General features: G+C 41.0%; 1 pseudogene; it reads right to left on the bottom strand.

Moving 5' to 3' along the window:
* Positions 1 to 5,438: 5,438 nt before the first annotated feature.
* The window catches only part of LOC139764656 (peptidylglycine alpha-amidating monooxygenase-like), a 30,520-nt pseudogene continuing 28,458 nt past the window's right edge, over positions 5,439 to 7,500 (bottom strand).

Raw genomic sequence — 7,500 nt, forward strand, 5'->3', positions numbered from 1 at the left:
ATACTTATGTATATCTCGCTTTTTAAACCAGGTATTCCCAATCATCAGTCCTTTTTCAGCACATAAATCTACAAGCTCTTCACCATTTCCATTTACAACACTGAACACCCCATGTATACCAATTATTCCCTCAACTGCCACATTACTCACCTTTGCATTCAAATCACCCATCACTATGACCCGGTCTCGTGTATCAAAACCACTAACACACTCATTCAGCTGCTCCCAAAACTGCTCCCTTGGGTTAGGGGAGAAAGAACATTTCCTTCGCATTCAAAAGTTTAGTATAAGACAATTTGTAGGGGTTTTCAGAAAAGAAGATTGTTGGGGTGAAGAGAGTGGTGAAAGTAAGTGAGCTTGGGAAGGAGACTTGTGTGAGGAAGAGCCAGGAGAGACTTAGTACAGAATGGAAAAAGGTGAGAGCAAAGGAGGTAAGGGGAGTGGGTGAGGAATGGGATGTATTTATGGAAGCAGTGATGGCTTGCACAAAAGATGCTTGTGGCATGAGAAGCGTGGGAGTTGGGTTGATTAGAAAAGGTAGTGAGTGGTGGGAATGAAGAAGTTACTTTGTTAGTGAAGGAGAAGAGAGAGGCCTTTGGACTTTTTTTGCAGGGAAAAATTGCAAATGAGTGGGAGATGTATAAAAGAAAGAGGCAGGGGGGTCAAGAAAAAGGTGGAAGAGGTGAAAAAGCGGGCAAATGAGAGTTGGGGTGAGAGAGGATCATTAAATTTTAGGGAGAGTAAAAAGATGTTTTGGAAAGAGGTAAATAAAATGCGTAAGACAAGGTAGCAAATGGGAACTTCAGTGAAGGGGGCTAATGGGGAGGTGATAACAAGTAGTGGTGATGTGAGAAGGAGATGGAGTGAGTATTTTGAAGGCTTGTTGAATGTGTTTGATGATAGGGTGGCAGATATAGGGTGTTTTGGTCGAGGTGGTGTACAAAGTGAGATGGTTAGGGAAAATGATTTGTTAAACAGAAAAGAGGTAGTAAAAGCTTTGCGGAAGATGAAATCCTGCAAGGCAGCAGGTTTGGATGGTATTGCAGTGGAATTTATTAAAAAAGGGGATGACTGTATTGTTGACTGGCTGGTAAGGTTATTTAATATACGTATGATTCGTGGTGAGGTGCCTTAGGATTGGCGGAATGTTTGCATAGTGCCACTGTACAAAGGCAAAGGGGATAAGAGTGAGTGCTCAAATTACAGAGGTATAAGTTTGTTGAGTATTCCTGGTAAATCATATGGGAGGGTATTGATTGAGAGGAGGAAGGTATGTACAGAGCATCAGATTGGGGAAGAACAGTGTGGTTTCAGAAGTGGTAGAGGATGTGTGGATCAGGTATTTGCTTTGAAGAATGTATGTAAGAAATACTTAGAAAAGCAAAAGGATTTGTATGTAGAATTTATGGATCTGGAGAAGGCATATGATAGAGTTGATAGAGATGCTCTGTGGAAGGTATTCAAAATGTATGGTGTGGGAGGCAAGTTGTTAGAAGCAGTGAAAAGTTTTTATCGAGGATGTAAGGCATGTGTACGTGTAGGAAGAGAGGAAGTGATTGCTTCTCAGTGAATATAGGTCTGCGACTGGTGTGTGTGATGTCTCCACAATTGTTTAATTTGTTTATGGATGGAGTTGTTAGGGAGGTGAATGCAAGAGTTTTTGAAAGAGTGGCAAGTATGCAGTCGGTTGTGGATGAGAGAGCTTGGGAAGAGAGTTAGTTGTTGTTCGCTGATGTTACAGCGCTGGTGGCTGATTCATGTGAGAAACTGCAGAAGCTGGTGACTGAGTTTGGTAAAGTGTGTGAAAGAAGAAAGTTGAAAGTAAATGCGTATAAGAGCAAGGTTATTAGGTACAGTAGGGTTGAGGATCAAGTCAACTGGGATTCAAGTTTGAATGGAGAAAAACTGAAGGAAGTGACGTGTTTTAGATATCTGGGAGTGGATTTGGCAGCGGATAGTACCATGGAAGCGGAAGTGAATCATTGGGTGGGGGAGGGGTCGAAAATTCTGGGAACCTTGAAGAATGTGTGGAAGTCGAGAACATTATCTCGAAAAGCAAAAATGGGTATGTTTAAAGGAATAGTGGTTCCAACAATGCTTGCATGGTTGCGAGGTGTCGGCTATGGATAGAGTTGTGTGCAGGAGAGTGGATGTGCTGGAAATGAGATGTTTGAGGATAAATGTGGTGTGAGGTGTTTTGATCGAGTAAGTAATAATAGGGTAAGAGAGATGTGTGGTAATAAAAAGAGTGTGGTTGAGAGGGCAGAAGAGGGTTTTTTTGAAATTGTTTGGTCACATGGAGAGAATGAGTGAGAAAAGATTGACTAAGAGGATATATGTGTCTAAGGTGGAGGGAACGAGAAGTGGGAGACCTAATTGGAGGTGGAAAAGATGAAGTGAAAAAGATTTTGAGTGATCGGGGCCTGAACATGCAGAAGGGTGAAAGGCGTGTAAGGAATAGAGTGAATTGGAACAAATTGGAATACCGAGGTCGACGTGCTGTCACTGGATTGAACCAGGGAATATGAAGCGTCTGGGGTAAACAATGGAAAGTTCTGTAGGGACTGGATGTGGAAAAGGAGCGTTGGTTTCGTTGCATCATTACATGACAGCTAGAGACTGAGTGTGAACGAATGGGGCCTTTGTTGTCTTCCTAGCGCTACCTCGCGCACATGAGGGGGGAAGGGGTTGTTATTACATGTCTGGCGGGGTGGCGATGGGATTGAATAAAGGCAGACAGTATGAATTATGTACATATGTATATATGTATGTGTCTGTGTGTGTATATATATGTATACGCTGAGATGTATAGGTATGTATATTTGCGTGTGTGGACGTGTATGTATATACATGTGTATGTGGGTGGGTTGGGCCATTCTTTCGTCTGTTTCCTTGCGCTACCTCGCTAACGCGGGAGACAGCGACAAAAGCAAAAAAAAAAGAAAAAAAAAAAAATTTTTTTTTTTTTTATATATATATATATATATATATATATATATATATATATATATATATAATATACATGTATGTATGTAAGCATATTCCTATGAGTACATGGGGAAAATGGGAAACGGTAAGTTTCCAAGTGCACTTTCCTGTAATAATCACATCGTCAGGGGAGATACAAGAAAGAATTATAAGTCAGTTGAAATACACTGAAGAAACCTGGATAGGACGCCATTTGGTACACAAGTGATTGTCCAAAACAGACAACTAGTGTATCATAAATCTATCATATGGACAAGAAGGGGAATGAGACGCTTACTAGCTTCTGACCTGTACGGAGCTGTTGCCTTTCTTTCAGAGCTAGGTTGGAGCTATTCCTCCCTATGTTATCGCTACCCTTGCTTTGTTTTGAAGGTGTGTTTAAAGATATTGTTTATCAATATCTTTTTATAAGGTTCTTTTGTGCAAAATAGATATTTCATTAACGGGTGTCCGCAGGAGAACTCCGTCTTACCTTTGTGCGGCCGGCTTCGCCTTGAAACCTTTTTTTCGTATAAAACAATTGCCTGTGTTTTTTTTTTCTTTTTTGTTTTTTGGTAGCTTGTTTTTTCCATTATCTGCATTATCTCGCCTGTTGAAAGGGTAAGTAAACTGGCTAGTGGTGACTTGCTGATTAAATCAAATCAGGTGATGGAACTGCTAAAGTTGACCAAGTTCCATATTCATGATGTTGTGGTCTCGATACCAATTTCCATGAATTCATGCAGGGGAGTCTTCTACAGCACTGATGTCATGGATATGTCAGAGGACGACATTGTGAAGGAACTGGCAAACGAGGACGTTATAACCGCCAGGTTCATCACTAGATTTATCACTGGCGATCGGCGTAGAACTCCCCTGATAAATCTAACATTCAGAAAAACTCATCTACAGGACATATCTCGATTGGTTATATGCGATGTCAAGTTCGTCTCTATATTCCGTATCCCCTACGTTCTTTTAGATGCCAGAAATTTGGTCACCCTTACAAGTCTTGCACTCTTTTTGCAAAATGCAGAAGGTGTGCTGCGGAGGGTCACAACGGAGGATCGTACGATTAATAGGATGTTTTGTGTTAACTGTAATGGTAACCACCCAAGCACGGACCGGGTCTATTCCCGGTTCCAGTTTGGGAGAGAAGTGTGCACAGTTAAGACGCAAATATCTCATATGGCGAGGCTAGGAGGAGGGTTAAGGAGTCACATGAGACTCCTACACCTAATGAATCCTACGCTTCGGCTCTGAAATGTAAGCCGGTTATGCGAACAGTCCCGACGCAGACTCCTTGTGACACGCCGACCGTCAGTAGCAAGAACCTAGCTCCATCTAACACTACACCTAATTCTCCAACTAAAGCTCACAACAAATCCTATGCCAACACCACATCCTCTTCCCACCCTAAAGATAAGAAAGAGAACAAAACTAACGTATCTTTAAACTTTACTAAACTTGTGAAAACTGCGTCGCACGTCATCGTACCAGTACCTCCACCAAAGAGGTCTGTGATTCACAGGTCCTCTTCGTTGGAGAACATGGAATTGATGCAAGCCAGAAAATCCACTTCCAGGGACCGTTCATGTTTCCCTGGGGACTCGCCCACGTCCCGACATAAGCGGGCTAAGAAAACTGTTCGTTTAAACAGCTCTTAAACTAACACGTTCACTATCATCCGGTGGAGCTGTAGAGGCCTGAGGCATAAGCAAACACAACTACAACTGTTGCTTACACTGTATAGGCCAGCCGTGATCTGTTTAGAGGACTTTGGTTTTATATGCAGAAATGACAAAACCAATGCTTTCATTGGCTGTGTGTATGTAGTTAAGAACAATATGCATTACACGATATGGTTTCATGTACAAGTATATGTATCATCAGCATAACTACAAATATTTCTGGGACATTGGAGAATCAATTTCAGTAATATATTGATTAGTATATTGAGCGTGGTGGTCTAAGTACTCCACCTTCAGGAGTGCCCAGTAGTACGACTTTAACTTCACTTTTATAGCGTTCTGTTAGATAGATAGTTGAGTATCCAGTGCAGGAGCCTATACACGGCAGCCAACCCCTTTCCTTACACCATCACTGTCACGCATTATCTGGAGGGGATGCGAGTTTTATAATCATGATTTGACGTAAAGATAGATAGTCAACGGGGAGAGAAACACTGAATTCTATTTATTATTTGAAATAGAGTTTTTTTTTAAAGAAAATGTATATAATTGAATGATAAATAAAGACGTGAGTTTATTCACTAAATAAGGCACTAACATGGATAAACACTATTCTTTAACAAAAGATGTACCTTTAAATGCGATAACAAAAACTACGTTTGTTAGAAATTAGATTACTAGACGCACGACCATCAGATATACACGTTCGCCGTCGGTGAGCAGGCGAGGAGCAGGACTGGTCGCGGGAACTTCAAGAACCCTTCCTTGCCTTTAACGTAGTCAATCCAGCTTTTTTAGGCATTTCTTAACCACACGAATGCTCTTTGCTAGCGATGGTCTTCGTTTTGCACCGAACCTCTGAGCCTTCTCTATCCACTTCGTCAAGCGTGCTGGACATTTAGCCTTTTCAGAGGTTAACTCCTTTGCAAGACAACCTAGGCTGAAAACCTCGGAAGCTTCGGTACACTGCTTGCCGCAGGTCATCTCTGGAGCGAGCCAACGCAGACATTTGGCTTTTTTACGGCTAGTAGGTTTATACACATTCTTCCCAAGAGAAGTGGCGAGACCAAGATCAATAAGGGTGACCCTTGGATGGTCAGAATCAACCTTCTTGACACAAATGTTATTCAATTTGATATCGTTGTGGCAAATTTTCCGTTCAACCATCCTCTGAACTGTCTTCATCACCTTATAAATGATATACAAAGATTTCTTCATGGTCAAAACTTCCTCTCCGACCCACTTGTCAAGACTCTTGCCTGCGTATTTTGTAATAACTTCTCCACTCGTGGGACAAAAACCGTAGAATTTCTGCACCCCTGGGCCTTGGCTTTTCAGCAAACCCTTAAGTTCCTGCTTCATGGTGTCGATAGCTTTTTTGCTGTTAAACTCCTTCAGGACCAAGGGAGTGCCTTTCACTGTAAGCTTAGTGCACTTCCCGTAGCTTCCAGCTCCAATAAAGGTAGTTTCCCCCATTTTGTGAAGGGTCTTAAGAACCTTTTCACTGACGATTCTGATTCCTTTCTTTTGAGCCCAGACTTCCATTTTTCTGCGTTGCTGTTCCATTATTTAGTTAGATATGCAAGTGTTGAGTAAATCAGCTGTACAATATGTAAACCAATTGACTTAGGTATGACACCTTCCTTGCTGGAGACGTACTGAGATCTTGCCATTTACCCTAATATCCCAGATGGATTTATCAGCTTGAATTATAGTTTAGTTGAAATCGTATCAAGACGATGCTGATTGCAAGGTAGTGAATAAAGTTAAAACATATACAGTTGGTAATCTAAGCTCTGTGCTCTGTTATGAAGCTAAAGTTTTTACCTGATAACAGATTCTCTGTGATCTATAGTAAATCTAAAATTGCTTGTGATTACATGCATTCAGTAGCGAAGATAGATATTATACTGATAGTCGGTGTTTTGTACTCTGTAGTAATGTTAGATTTGTTATTGATACTCTTTGCTCCTTACTACAGCTAGCTCTTGCTCTTTACTAAAGCTAAGTTTGACGTTGTTTAGCATCAGTAGTGAAGTTATATTTGCTGTTGGCAGTCTGTACCGTGTAGTGAAACCAGATCTGCCGCTGATTTGTTGTTGTTGTTGTTGTTGTTGTTGTTGTTAGGCAAGAAGCCTGTGTTTATGATTGTCTTCAATAGTGATGCTCCCTAGCCTATGATAGTGAATCTAGGCATATCCAGGGTCTAGTGAGGATGTACTTATAAATGGTAAAGTGAAAAATACATTCCTTGCGGATGATGGGAAAGGGATTTTGCTAAAGTTTTTCTTTTTTCGGGTGTAGTGAGGATGAGTCTGTCAGAGCTGAAGTGAAATCTGTCCCAGCGAGTAAAAATGCATTTATCGAGAGTGAACATGTGGTTTTTAACGATGAAGTAGAATTAGGTCTCTTGAGGGTGTAATGAAGAGGTTATTGTCGAGGATGAAGTAGAATTAGGTTTCTTGGGGGTGAAATGGTTTTCATATAAAAGGTGAAGTGAAATTAGGTCTGATAAGGCTGCAGAAATGATTCGATTGTCTAGGATGAAAATCAGTTTGTCGAGGGTGAAATATGATTAGGTCTATTGAAGGAGCGGTAATGATGCGATTGTCATAGGTGAAGTGTAATAAGGTTTATTAAGGGTGTAAACAAATTTGAAATTAGGTCTACTGAGGATGTAGTGAAGACGAGAATGTCAAAGAAGGTGAAGTAAAGTTAGGGCTTTGAGGATATAGTGAAGATGCGAGTTAAGGATGAAGAAGTAAAGTTAGGTCTATTGAGGATGTAGTGAAGATGCGAACGTCAACGAAGGTGAAGTAAAGTTAGGTCTATTGAGAATGTA

This window comes from Panulirus ornatus, chromosome 4 (genome assembly GCF_036320965.1).
Source record: "Panulirus ornatus isolate Po-2019 chromosome 4, ASM3632096v1, whole genome shotgun sequence".
NCBI lineage: Eukaryota > Metazoa > Arthropoda > Malacostraca > Decapoda > Palinuridae > Panulirus > Panulirus ornatus.